Below are 15504 nucleotides of genomic sequence, written 5' to 3'. Positions count from 1 at the left end.
TGGTTCTGTTCGACCGGTTTTTCCGGTCCGATTGCAGAACGGTCTTATTAGCTTAAAAACCCGATCAGGCTGTCGGTTTTGATTTTTTTGGTCCGACCGCCGGTCCGGTCCGGTTTTTCAAAATATGATAATGATATTAATAACGTAGGTCCGGTCCGGTCCGATTGCAGAATTTCATACAAGCTTAAATAACGTGGGTGTCTCCATGGGAACGAACAATAATGATATTAATTTGTCGGTTCGGGTACTCAAACATATGGAGATCGACCATTTAAAGGTTTCTTCAAAGTGTCACACCACCATTCCTGACACGGAAACCGAGGACGATGATGAAGCGGATGCCGAATATGATGGCCCGCTTATCTCCCACTTGGTTGGTGAGGTTATCAAGGTTGTATTGGACGACGCAAGACCTAGATCCATGTTATGTGATTTCATAGTGTTTTTGCGGAAATCTAAATTACACACCTCTAAAAAGAAACCAAAATCCGAGTTTCCACACGAGAGACATGTTTTGGAATAGCAGAGGTCTCTCAGGCTTGGCTAAACATAAACACGCCAGTGATTGTGTATGGGAACATGGTTTGGATTTTGTGGCAATTTCCGAAGCCGGTAAGTGTGACTTTCGCCCATATATCCTCGATCACCTATCACATGGTTTCGACTACATATGGCATAGTCTACCAGCTCGTGGAAGGTTTGGAGGAATCCTTCTTGGGATACACACCACGATCATGGACTTGTTGTATTTTTCGCTCGGTGAATTTCATATAAAATTTCACTTACAAAACAGAGCTCATAATTTTACATGGAGCCTGCTTGCGCTCTATGGGGCTGGCCAAGATAAGCTTAAACCGGCCTTCCTTTGCGAATTGGTGAATCTGGCTAAGGATAACCCATATCCAATGCATATTGGAGGGGACTTCAATGTCCTTGGGTACCACAAGGAGAAGAATAATGACCGCTTCGACACTCATTGGCTTTTCCTATTCAATGTTGTCATAGACAATTTAGTTCTTCGGGAGACTAGTATGTGAGGGCGCCAGTTCACCTGGGCTAATAACCGATCTGTGCTGACATACGAGACACTTGATAGGGTAGTCATGGATACCGCATGGGAATTAAAATATCCTAGGATAATTGTGCCAGCCCTAGAGCGTATCGAGGCATTATTGGATCATGCACCCATCGTTCTAGATTCTAATTCTATGAACCCACCAGCACGTCGTCCTTTGAAATTTGAGTTCGGATGGCTGCATCAGGATGGATTTATGGACATCATAAAGAATGATTGGGAGAAGCCCGCCGTTGGCCCTACACCTATTCAAAGATGTGACTTTAAAATAAGATCCATGAGGCAATACCTCTGATAGAGGCGAAGTTATCCGTGTCTTTCGATGAGATGGTGGCTATCACTTTTGGTGGAGTAGACTTTGACGATCCGACTATAAACGTGTGAAGACGTTGTGGCTTAGCAATCGCTAAACCAACTCCGAGTGGTTATTAACCATGCGGGAGCACGGTCAACCTGACCACGAGGGTTTGTTTCCTGCACGTAAACGAAGAACAAGCAAGAAACTGAAATTGCAATCAGGATATTGCGAATATAAGAGGAAAGTTTTATTCATGAAAGTGGGGTTCTGTGACGTCTTGGTATGGTTGTAGAACACGAACGAAGAACGCGAAGTTGCAGCTATAGCGAACTTGTAATCTAAACAAAACCCAAGTCTAAGGCCTAGTTCGGTTAATTCCTTCCCTGTGGGGATTGGAGGGGATTTACAGGGATTTTTGCTTGTAGGGGATTTAATCCCCCTCAATCCCCTTCAAATCCACCTCAACCGAACAAGCCCTAAAGGGTGCCCTAAGGGCTCTATATATGAGGGAATAGAGAGGGATTTTCCTGACCCTTGAGGAGGGGTCCTAAAACGACCCTAAACTTGGTTTCCCCACACATACGGACTCTAAAAACAGCCTATGTGGTAGTATTCGAAATTACATGGGCCTGGCCCCAAAATAAGGTGGTGCAGCACCTATAATAGCCTATGGACGAAATTTAAAAAGTGACATCTTGTATATTTCATCCAAGCCTTCATGCTTTCCTTATGGTGGCTTCAAAGTCCGAAAATCACCACTGAAAGTTCCCTTATTATTTCCTGCGCGTGCACCTTCTCCTCCATGCTTGATCCCGCTCCAATGTCCATCCTCCTTGTCCATGCTAAGTCCTTCATTCATAAGAAAAACAAAAGTATCTAATTTAGGCAACATTATATGTTCATGAACATCAAAAAGATTTCCAAGAAACAAAAGTAGCTGGTAATTCAATTGGCATGTGCGAGCTCTAGTAATTGGTCCAGTAGGTATAGCAGGTGTAACAATGGTATCGATGTCCTCATTATCCTCCCCTTCTTAAATTGAAGTCGTCCTCGATGGAAGCTCATCTTCCACACCCAAATAAGGCTTCAAATTTGCAACATTAAAAGTGGGACTAACCCCAAACTCTGCACGCAGCTCAAGTTTATATGCGTTATCATTTATTTTCTCTAACACCTTAAAAGGATCATTAGCACGTGGTATTAGCTTTGACTTGCACAAATCAACAAATCTATCCTTACGCAAATGCAACCAAGCAAGATCTCCAGATGCAAAGACAACATGTTTTCTACCCTTATCCCTAGCAAGTTTGTATTTAGCATTCATACGCTCAATGTTTTCCTTAGTTACCTCATGCATTTTTAATATCAATTCAGCATGTTATTTAGCATCAAAATTAACCTTCTCCAAAGATGGAAGAGGCAACAAATCAATAGGTGCACGAGGTATGAAACCATACACAATTTTAAAAGGGCACATCTTAGTAGTAGAATGCAATGAACGATTATAAGGAAATTCAATATGAGGCAAGCATTCTTCCCACATTTTCAAATTATTCTTCAAAAAATCCCTAAGCATAGTAGACAATGATCTATTGACTACTTCAGTTTGTCCATCAATTTGGGGGTGACATGTAGTACTAAAACGTAATTTAGTCCCCAACTTAGCCCATAAACATCTCCAAAAGTGGCTAAGAAATTTAACATCGCGATCTGAAACAATTGAATTTGGCACACCATGCAAGCGAATAATTTCATGAAAGAACAAATCAGCAACATTAGCAGCATCATCACTTTTATGACATGGTATGTGCTACTGCAACAAAATACCTTCCAACGGCGCCAGAAACAAGCGTGCTGACGGGAGACTATTTACTCCTCAGCAACGGCACTAGGAATCCTTCTGCTATGGCTACGCCTTTAGGGACTTCCTTGTAAATATGCAAAGGATTCCCCCGTGGCCTTGGAGCCTTGCTTTGGTGTTCCCTCGAAGCGGAAAGGGTGATGTAGCACAGCGGCGGTAAGTATTTCCCTTAGTTTTGAGAACCAAGGTATCGATCCAGTGAAGGATTGTCACAAGTACCTACACAAACACAAAGAGCTTGCACCCAACGCTATGAAGGGGTTGTCAATCCCTTATAGATTGTTTGCCAAGTGAGAACAGAAAGCAAAAAGAAACAAAGCAAAGTAAAAGTGAGAGTGGAACGATAGTTGTGAATAGACCCGGGGGCCGTAGTTCACTAGTGGCTTCTCACATGAAAGCAAGTAGATGGTGGGTGAATGAATTACTGTCGAGCAATTGATAGAACCGCGTAAAGTCGTGACGTTATCTAAGGCAATGATTATATCTATAGGCATCACGTCCAAAACAAGTAGACCGATACTTTCTGCATCTACTACTATTACTCCACATGTCGACCGCTATCCAGCATGCCTCTAGTGTATTAAGTTCAGGAGAACAGAGTAACGCCTTAAGCAAGATGACATGATGTAGATGGACAATCTCATATCTACGATAAAAGCCCATCTTTTTACCCTTGATGGCAACAACACGATGCGTGCCTTGCTGCCCCTTCTGTCACTGGGAAACGTCACCACACGGTACAAACCCAAAACCAAGCACTTCTCCTATTGCAAGAATCATAGATCTAGTTGGCCAAACAAAACCCAAGACTCGGAGAGACTTACAAGGATATCAAATCATGCATATAAGAAATCAGCAAAGACTCAAATATAATTCATAGATAATCTGATCACAAATCCACAATTCATCGGATCTCGACAAACACACCGCCAAAGAGGATTACATCGGATAGATCTCCATGAAGATCATGGAGAACTTTGTATTGAAGATCCAAGAGAGAGAAGAAGCCATCTAGCTACTAACTACGGACCCGTAGGTGTGAAGTGAACTACTCACGAGTCATTGGAGGGGCGATGATGTTGATGTAGAAGCCCTCCAACTCCAAAGTCCCCTCCGGCAGGGCACCGGGAAGGGTCTCAAGATGAGATCTCGCGGAAACGGAAGCTTATGGCGGCGGAAAAGTGTTTTCGTGGATGCCCTTATCTTTTTCTGGATTTTAGGGAATATATAGGCGAAGGAGCTAGGTCAGGGGGCGCCAGGGAGGCCACAAGCCTCGTAGCCCACCTGGTGGCGGCTACACGGCTTGTGGGCCCCCTGTGGCTCTCCTGCCTTGGCCCTCAAGTCCCCTCATCTTCTTCCGTTCTGGAAATATTTATTTCGGGGATTTTATTCCGCTTGGACTCCGTTCCAAAGTCAGATCTGAAAAGAGTCAAAACACAGAAAAAACAGGAACTGACACTTGGCACTGAATTAATAAGTTAATCCCAAAAAATATATAAAAGGTACATAAAACATCCAAAGTTGACAAGATAACAGCATGAAACCATCAAAAATTATAGATACGTTTGAGACGTATCAAGCATTCCCAAGCTTAACTCCTGCTCGTCCTCGAGTAGGGAAGTGATAAAGAATGAATTTTTGATGCTTTAATGCTACCTAGCATAGATGTCCTTTGTAACTCCTCTTATGTGACATGAATGTTCAGATCCATTAGATTCAAAACAATAGTTTGCTATTGACGTGGAAACAATAATACTTCAAGCAAACTAGCATGGTAATCATGAACTTTCAAAATAACAAGGCCAAAAGAAAGTTATCCCTACAAAATCATATAGTCTGACTATGCTCTATCATCCTTGCACAACGAATTTAAATCATGCACAACCCCAGTATTGGCCAAGTAATTGTTTTCACACCTTTACTTTCTCAAACCTTTTCAACTCTCACGCAATACATGAGCGTGAGCCATGGTTTTAGCACTATAAGTGGAATGGAGTGTGGTGGAGGTTGCAAGGCAAACAAGGAGAAGATGGTCACATTAACTAGGCGTATCAATGAGTTGTGGAGATGCTCATCAATAGATATCAATGTGAATGAGTAGGGATTGCCATACAAATGATGCACTAGAGCTAAGAGTAAGTGAAAGCTCTCAAAGAAAACTAGTGGGTGTGCATCCAACTTGCTTGCTCACGAAGACCTAAGGCAAATTTGAGGAAGCCTATCATTGGAATATACAAGCCAAGTTATATAATGAAAATTTCCCACTAGCTATATGGTGGTGACGAAACGAGAGACTCTCAATCATGAAGATCATGGTGCTTAATAAGCACAAGTGTGGAAGGATAGTAGCATTGTCCCTTCTCTCTTTTTCTCTCATCATTATTTTTGGTGGGCTCTTTGGCCTCTCTTTTTTTGGTGGGCATCTTTGGCCTCTTTTTGTAAATGGGCTCTGCTGGCCTCTTTTATTTCCTCACATGGGACAATGCTACATCAATGATGATCATCACACTTACAACTCAAAACTTAGAGCAATGATGACTCTATATGGAATGCCTTCGGTAGTGTACCTTGACAATGATCTAGCATGGCATAGACATCAATGGAAACATCATGCTAGCTATCTTACGATCATGCAATGGCAATGTAGAAGTGGTGGCACATGTCATGGTGGTAGTTGCATGGCAATATATCTCGGAATAGCTTTGAAAAAGCCATAGTAGGTAGGTATGGTGGTTGTTTTGAGGGAGGCTATATGGTGGGTTCTGTGCACCGGCGAAAGTTGCCCGACACTAAAGAAGATAGTGATGGTGAAAGGTGAAAGTGCATCTAAACCATGGGCTCAACATTAGTCATGAAGGGCTCATATACTTGTTGCAAAAGTTTTAGTAGTAATCGAAATAAAGCATTCAACGCATACTCCTAGGGGAAGGGTTGGTAGGTATAAACCATCGCGCGATCCTGACCACCACACAAAGGATGACAATCAATAGACTAATCATGCTCAGACTTCATCACATAGCGGTTCACCATACGTGCATGCTACGGGAATCACTAACTTTAACACAAGTATTTATAGATCCACAACACCATACTAACATAACTTAAATATTACCACAACCACAACTCAAAACTAATTGAGATGAATCAAACTTCTCTAACTATTCAATGCACATGAAGTTGGAAGTTTTCATATCCCTTTGGATAACTTCCCCTTTTGAGACTACTTTCATAGCATAGATCAACTACCAAGCCACGCGGTTCCGTTCTCTATAAGATATAAGTGAAGCACATAGAGCAAAGTCAACTAGCTCAAAAGATATAAGTGAAGCACATGTGAGATGAATTGTCTAACCAAAGGATATAAGTGAAGCTCGACAAAATTACGGTGAGTGCATGTCTCTCTCTCTCTCTAGGTGTGCAGCAAGGAAGATTGTGACACAACAAAAATAAAAGACTCCTATGATACAAGACGCTCCAAGCAAAACACATAACATGTGGTGAATAAAAATATAGCCCCAAGTAACGTTACCGATGGATTGAAGACGAAAGAGGGGATGCCTTCCCGGGGCATCCCGAATCTTAGGCTTTTACGACATCCTTGAATCAACTTGGGGTGCCTTGGGCATCCCCAAGCTTGAGCTCTTTCCACTCTTTATCTTTTTGTCCATAAGAACTTCACCCAAAACTTGAAAACTTCACAACACGAAACTTAAACAGAAACTCGTGATAACATTAGTATAAGAAAGCAAACCACCACTTCCTTAGGTAATGTAGCAAACTTAAATTCTACTTATGTTGATGTTGGGTTACTGTATTTTCAATCTTCCATGGCTAATACCCCCCGATACTATCCATAGTTTCATCAAAATAAGCAACCAACTCAACAAAAACAGAATTTGTTAACAGCAGACCAATCTGTAGCAATCTGTATACTTCGAATACTTCTAGTACTTCAACAATTCTGAAAACTTACGACAGTTTGAAGAATTTGCATAGAAATCAGCATAAAAAAGAATCAACTCAAAAGCTCTTACAGAAAAAAAATGAAAATTCTTTTCGTGAGCAGAAAGTTTCTGTCTTTTCTAGCATGACCAAACGATCATCCCCAAGACTAATCATAACGGTTTTTTCTTGGAACAAACGCAAAAAGAAACACAAAAAACACAATCATAACAGAATTATGAAAGTGTGGTAAACACAAAACAGAAAGAAAAGGGATAGATTCGTTGGGTTGCCTCCCAACAAGCGCTATTGTTTAACGCCCTTAGCTAGGCATTCAATGGTGCTCTCACAAAAGACAAGAATTGAAGCACAACGAGAGCATCATAAAGCATGTGAAAATCACATCTAAGTCTAACATGCTTCCTATGCATAGGCATTTTATAGGAAAACAGATTGTCAAGACAACCAACAGTTACCATAAGCAAGGAAGAAGAAAGAGACAAGACCAATCTCAACATAATGAGAGGTGACTTAGTGATATGAATGTTTCTACCACCATATTTTCCTCTCTCATAATAATTACATGCGGGATCATATTCGAATTCAACAATGTAACTATCACATAGGATATTCTTTTCATGATCCACATGCATGCAAAGTTGACGCTCTTCTAAAATAGTGGGATTATCATCAACTAAAGTCATGACTTCTCCAAACCCAGTTTCAATAATATTGCAAATATCATATTCATCATGAGGCTTGAACAAATTTTCAAGATCATAAGAAAGATCATCACCCCAATCATGATTATTGCAACAAGTAGGGGACATAGCAAAACTAGCATCCCCAATCTTAGGGTTTTGCATATTTTTAGCATGATTGTCACTAATAGGATTTATAGTGAAACCATTGCAATCATGCTTTTCATTCAAGGAGCCCTCATGAATCACTTCATCAGTTTTTTTATCACGATTTTCAGATTCACGCATCTCAAGCAAAACTCCAAAAAGATAGTCAAGTGCACTCAATTCACTAGCAATTGGTTCCACATAGGTGGATCTCTTAAAGAGATTAGCAAGTGGATGAGGATCCATGTCACTAGATTCTTAGCAAGCACAATTCATTGGATCTCGACAAACACACCGCCAAAGAGGATTACATCGGATAGATCTCCATGAAGATCATGGAGAACTTTGTATTGAAGATCCAAGAGAGAGAAGAAGCCATCTAGCTACTAACTACGGACCCGTAGGTCTGAAGTGAACTACTCACGAGTCATTGGAGGGGCAATGATGTTGATATACAAGCCCTCCAACTCCAAAGTCCCCTCCGGCAGGGCACCGGGAAGGGTCTCCAGCTGAGATCTCGCGGAAACGGAAGCTTGCGGCGGCGGAAAAGTGTTTTCGTGGATGCCCTTATTTTTTCTGGATTTTAGGGAATATATAGGCGAAGGAGCTAGGTCAGGGGGCGCCAGGGAGGCCACAAGCCTGGTAGCCCCCCCCCCCCCCCCCGTGGCGGCTACAGGGCTTTTGGGCCCCGTGTGGCTCTCCTGCCTTGGACCTCAAGTCCCCTGATCTTCTTCCGTTCTGGAAAAAATTATTTTGGGGATTTTATTCCGTTTGGACTCCGTTCCAAAATCAGATCTGAAAAGAGTCAAAAACACAAAAAAACAGGAACTGGCACTTGGCACTGAATTAATAAGTTAGTCCCAAAAAAGATATAAAAGGTACATAAAACATCCAAAGTTGACAAGATAACAACATGAAACCATCAAAATTTATAGATACGTTTGAGACGTATCAGTATGAAGTGTGCAATTTTTGAAAATCTATCCACAAAAACAAATATGTTATCTCGCCCCTTCTTTGTTAGAGGTAAAGCTAAAACAAAGTCCATAGGTATATTCTCCCAAGGAACACTAGGTACAGGCAAAGGCATATATAGACCATGAGGGTTGAGTCGTGACTTAGCTTTTTGACATGTAGTGTTGCGAGCAACAAAACGCTCAACATCCCATCTCATCTTTGGCCAAAACACATGTGTAGCAAGTACGTCTTATGTCTTCTTCACTCCAAAGTTTCCCATTCATCCTCTTCCATGTGCCTCCTGCAATAACAAAATACGAACGGAGCTAGCTAGAATGCACAACTTGTTAGCACGGAAGAACACAAATCCATCACTAATGACAAACTGGGTCCATGTTCTCCCTTCTTTACAATTCTACAACACATCTTTAAATTCAGCATCATGCACATATTGATCTTTCATGGTCTCCAAATCAAATATTTCAAAGTCAAGTTGTGAAAGCATAGTATAACGACGAGACAAAGAATCGGCAATAACATTTTCTTTACCCTTCTTGTGTTTAATGACATAAGAGAAAGTTTCAATGAATTCTTTGGTTACGTGCTAACAACGGTCACACAAGAAAATTTTAGCATGTCAACGGTTCAGTTTTGCTTGACTTTTAATATGTTTCGAAGATTCATGACCAGAATGTATAACAAATTCTTTGGGCCATAAATAATGTTGCATGTTTCCAAAGTCCGAACAAGAGCATATAATTCCTTATCATAAGTAGAATAATTCAGACTAGGCCCACTCAATTTTTCAGAAAAGTATGCAACAAGTTTACCATCTTGTAATAACACACCTCCTAATCCAAGTCCACTAGCATCACATTCAAACTCGAAAGTCTTATTAAAATCAGGAAGTTGGAGTAAAGGAGCATGTGTTAACTTATCTTTCAATATTGTGAATGCTTCTTCTTGTGCGGTACCCCAAGCAAAAGGGACATCCTTCTTTGTAAGCTCATTGAGAGGTGCAGCAATGGTGCTGAAATCTCTCACAAAACGCTTGTAGAAACTAGCAAGGACAAGAAAACTCCTCACTTGTGTGACCGTTTTGGGTTGTGGCCAACTCTCAATAGCTTCAATCTTGTGTTTATCAACTTTAATTCCCTGTGGAGTAACAACATAGCCAACAAAACATACTCAGTCGATGCAAAAGGTGCACTTCCCAAGGTTACCAAACAAACGTGCTTCACGTAGAGCAAGAAAAATATCACGCGAATGTTCCAAATGTTCCTCCAAAGATCTACTATACATCAGTATATCACCAAAATAGACTACCACAAATCATCCAATGAAAGCACGTGAAACCTCATTCATTAATGTCATGAAAGTGCTAGGTGCATTAGTTAACCCAAAAGGCATGACTAACCACTCATATAATAAAAACATAGTTTTACATGATATTTTCCATTCATCTCCCAATTTCATATGAATTTGATGGTAACCACAACACAAATCAACTTTGGAGAAAATGGTAGAGCCACTTAATTCATCCATCATATCATCTAACCTAGGAATAGGATGACAATAATGAATAGTAATATTATTGATGCCTCTACAATCAACACACATTCGCTATGTACCATCCTTTTTTGGCACTAGAATAATAGGAACATCACAAGGACTAAGGGATTCACGTATATAATCTTTGTCGAGTAGCTCCTGTACTTGACGCATAATCTCCTTCGTCTCCTCTGGATTGGTAAGGTATGGAGTACGGTTGGGTAGCGATGCACAGGGAATTAAGTCAATCTGATGCTCAATCCCTCTAATAGGTGGTAATCCGGTGGCACGTCTTGTGGAAAGACATCAGCGAACTCCTGCAAAATGTTGGTGACAGCAGGAGGCAAAGAGGGAGGCACATCCTCGATTGAAAATAATACCTCTTTGCACACAAAAGCATATCAAAGAGATGTTTTAAAATCCAGATCAGTAATATCAAATTTAGTAGCAAATAAACATCCACTCTTTAATTTGATTTCAGATGCAACGCTAGATGATGGTTTATTAAGCTTATTGTGTTGCTCAAATTCCTTTGCCATAATCTGTTTTTCACTTTTATTTAGCTCTTGTTTTTCTTTACTAGCTCTAGCAACGTCATCTTTCATAATATGTTCAGGAGACATAGGAAGCAAGGTTATATTGTGATCTTTATGAACAAGAGTATATTGATTTGTCGTACCATGGTGTACATATTTTTTATCATATTGCCATGGTCTACCAAGTAAAACAGAGCATGCTTGCATGGGTACCACATCACAATCTACATAATCAGAATATGTAGCAGTGCTAAAGTGTACACGAACAGTACGTGTTACCTTAACCTTGCCACTTTTGTTGAAGCATTGGTTGTAATAGAATGAGGATGTGGGGTGGTGGTGAGAGACAGCTTCTCCACCATCTCCATGCTAGCTAAGTTGTTGCAACTCCCCCCATAGATGATGACATGAATGGAATGTTCCTTCACAACTCCTTTTGTATGGAACAAATTGTTCTGCTGATTTTGCTCAACCTGTGTTGCCTGCACACTGAAAACACGTTGAACGACTAAACTTTCATACCTGTCGTCATAGTCAGCGGTCATGTATTGTTTTTCCTGTTGAACATCGTCACCACCCTATTCGTTACTGGCAAGAAGAGCCAAAGTCACCTCATCATAATCACTAGTGGAGTCATATCCACCATCCTCAGTAACAATCATCACACGCTTGGATGGACAGTCTCTCGCATAGTGACCTCCACCCTGGCAGTGATGACATATAACCTCATGTGTTCGCCCTGTGGACGCAACGAATGAAGACGCGCTCTATGCAGGCCCGGAAGGTGTGTTATTGGCCGAAGGTGGGGCAGGTGCATGTTTCTTGCTATCTCGGCTGGAGTTATTGAGTAAAATAGGTGGTGCCACAGCAGTACGTGTGGAAGCAGATGAGGTTCGGGGCGTCCATGATGAAGTGTGACCTGCAGAAAAAATAGTTCTAGGAAATGCCTGTCGATCCTATACTTCACGTTCAGCTTTGCAAGCAAGATGGAATAAACGAGTGATAGTGTTATACTCCTTATACTCTAAAATAGTGTGAATATCTCTATTTAATCCATCCATAAAACGTACAGGCATAGCTTCATTGTCCTCAACAATACCACATCTAATCATGCCAGTTTGTAATTCCTAATAATATTCTTCTACAGAGTTTATTCCTTGTCTTAAACACTGCAATTTTTGAAGTAATTCATGTTGATAATATGGTGGACGCCAATGAGTATGCATAGCAGTTTTCAAAGCAACCCAAGTAGTTGGAATATTAGCATGATATATTCTACAATGTTCACGGCACCAAACACAAGTAAAACTAGTGGACGAACAAATAGTAGCAACAACACATCTATCCTCGGGAATTTCTAAGCATGTAAAACGTTGCCATATATATATATATATATATATATATATATATATATATATATATATCAGGAACATATCTACGAACAAATGTAGGAATATTCAGTTTGTGTTTAGGGAGATGGTCATGATCCCATACCTTAGGGGGTGGTGCAGCCCTACCATTGCGATTTTATCCATGTGGACGACCTGGTGCTTATGGTAGTGGTTGTTGTCCCTGTGATGATTTGGAGCAACCTCTCCCTCATCATCATAATCACCATCATAATTCTCATTCTACTCAGCCACAGAAACTTCAGTAGTAGCAGCAGGTGTAACAACACCAGAATTATGTGCTTGGCAGGAAGACACACGCCACGCTCGTCCCACAAAATCCGGGCCTCGTTGATGTCGTTGTCATTGTTGGAGAGGGACGGAAGCTGCAGTTGTTTGTGGTAGACGGGCAAGCACCTCATTGAACTTAGCGTCCATCTTGGTGTCGAATATCTTCTCCAAACCATCTAGCTTCTGATGGACTCTCCAAGGCTGGTCACGAAGTCTTCTACCTGATCAGCCATCATTTGCTGAACTTTATCATGGAGCTCCCGGTTGGTCAGGCTCTCCTAGTCGATCTCGTCGGCTTGTGATCCTGGCATGGTTAGCAGCAATAGGAACACAGAAGAATATGAACCTACAGACTACTAGGAAGTGGTGGTGATGGTGGTGGTGTGTCACAAATCCGTCAAGAAAACCTCAAATTCTTACCAGTTCTTAGCCAGCAGAAGGTGGTGATCGACAATTGGTGTAGTCAAACCTCACGAAGTTTGGATAGAGCGATTGTGAGGTGGTGTGAAACATACGATGTAGAAGGCTTATAATATGGTAGCAAAAAAGGTTAGCAATAATCAGTTCAGAGATGCAAAGTTGAAAGGACGCTCAATGACGGTACTGTGCTAGTCCTAGGATAGACCGTACTAGAGATGCGAGCCTAGAACACCAACAAAATCGCGACGCTACATGTAATCAAGGGAAGAGCCACTCTGATTTTCATTTTCTTTTTTGCGCTCTTTTTTCAGAAAATCACTATAATGGCGAGTGTCTCAAAACTCTCCCGAAGGACTAAAAACAGGATAGGCACGGAATTTTTTTGACTATTTTTTTCGCGAGTGATTCGGTGCTGCGACGACCAAAAATTGTGACAAAAAATTGCTATGATGGCGAGTGTCTCAAAACGCTTTGGAAAGCCTAAAACAGGATAGGAAAAAATATTTTCACCCACTGAAATTTTGGTCTAAAGACTGCTTTGAAAATTTTGGCCTTTTTTCCGAAACCTACTAAGGCAAGGAAACGCGCAACCGAAAACAAAGGAATCTCAGAACGACACCTAATATGTAAAGGACTCGGATTGGTGGTGGATAGGTGGTGGGATAGATAGTAATGATGATGATAATAATGGGTGATGCTATATGGAAGTGGTGATGATAGTGGTGGGTGGCAGCGAGATCGAAGATGGGGGCGGCGGTGTGACAACTTGTGAATAGAACTCGAAACTCCAAAGGATTAGACTCTAAGACCAGCAACTCGACACGACGATGCAACCGCAAGTTCAACAAACCAAAATACCGATTTTTTTTGTAAAAGGCTCAGATTGGTTCCGTTAGGATGAACTAACCCTATTATTTTGGCTATTTTGCATGGACTAAAGGTATGAAGAATAGATGCGATCTAAACTACGAAAAACTAGTAAAATGAAACCAAGAAACCTGGAAATGTGATACCACTTGATAGAGGCGAAGTTGTCCCTCTCTTTCGACGAGATAGTGGCTATCGTTTTTTGTGGAGTAGACTTTGATGATCCGACTATGAACGTGCGAAGACGTCGCACCTTAGCAATCACTAAACCAACTCCGAGAGGTTATTGACCATGCTGGAGCACGATCAACCTGACCATGAGGGTGTTTTCCTACACGCAAACGAAGAACAAGCAAGAAACTGAAATTGCAATCTGGGTATTGCGAATAAAAGAGGGAAGCTTTATTGATGAAAGTGAGGTTATGTGATGTCTTAGTCTGGTCGTAGAACACAAATGAAGAACGCGAAGTTGCAACTATGGCGAACTTGTAATCTAAACAAAACCCATGTCAAAATGGTTCCCTAAGGGTTGTATATATGAGGGAATAGAGAGGGATTTTGTGACCCTTGGAGGAGGGGGTCCTAAAATGACCCTAAACTCGGTTTCCCCACACATACAGACTCTAAAAACAGCCTATGTGGTAGTATTTCTAAATTACACGGGCTTAGCCCAAAAATAAGGTGATGCAACAGCTATAATAGCCTATGGATGAAATTTATGAAGTGACATCTTGTATATTTTGTCCAAGCCTTCATGCTTTCCTTATGGTGGCTTCAAACTTTAAAAATCACCACTAAAAGCTCCATTGTTCTTCCCCACGCGTGCACCTTCCCCTCCATGCTTGATACCGCTCCAATGGCCATCCTCCTTGTCCATGCTAGGTCCTTCATTCATAATCAGAACAAAAGTATCTAATTTATGCAGCATCCTAAATTCATGATCATTAGAAAGATTTCCAACAAACAAAAGTAACTCGTAATTCAATTAGCATGCGCGAGCTCTAGTAACTGGTCCAGTAGGTATAGCAGGTGTAACAATGGCATCGATGTCCCCATCAACCTCACTGGATGGGCGAAACACACAAACGGGATATAAAAAAAGAAAAACAATGGCGTTGTACCATTATCGATGACCTCGACAAAATTGCAGAGACGTGCACCATATCACATCAAGAGATTGAATCGAAATATCAATCTAATGAGAAGGTTTCTCGTATTTTGCGAGAAGAGGAGATCAAATACTACCAGAGATCCAAATCTGATTTTATTTTGATGGGTGATAGTAATACAAGATACTTCCAATTGCTTGCCAATGGATGGAATAGGAAGAAATGTTTTTACAGTCTCCACCAAGATGAGGGACGGATTCAAGGTCAGGAGGAGCTCAAAATATATATCACCAAATACTACAAATCTCTATCCGAGGGGCTGATTGCAGGAAACTTCTCTCTAGACGAGGCCCGAACAGAT

General features: G+C 41.1%; 1 pseudogene; it reads right to left on the bottom strand.

Moving 5' to 3' along the window:
• Positions 1–283: 283 nt before the first annotated feature.
• Positions 284–11613, bottom strand: LOC123450555 (annotated as a pseudogene).
• Between the last annotated feature and the right edge of the window lie 3891 nt (positions 11614–15504).

Source organism: Hordeum vulgare, chromosome 4H (genome assembly GCF_904849725.1).
Source record: "Hordeum vulgare subsp. vulgare chromosome 4H, MorexV3_pseudomolecules_assembly, whole genome shotgun sequence".
NCBI classification, from domain to species: Eukaryota; Viridiplantae; Streptophyta; class Magnoliopsida; order Poales; family Poaceae; genus Hordeum; species Hordeum vulgare.
The sequence above is the reverse complement of the archived record's forward strand: the minus strand, read 5'-3'. Positions and strand labels throughout refer to the sequence as shown.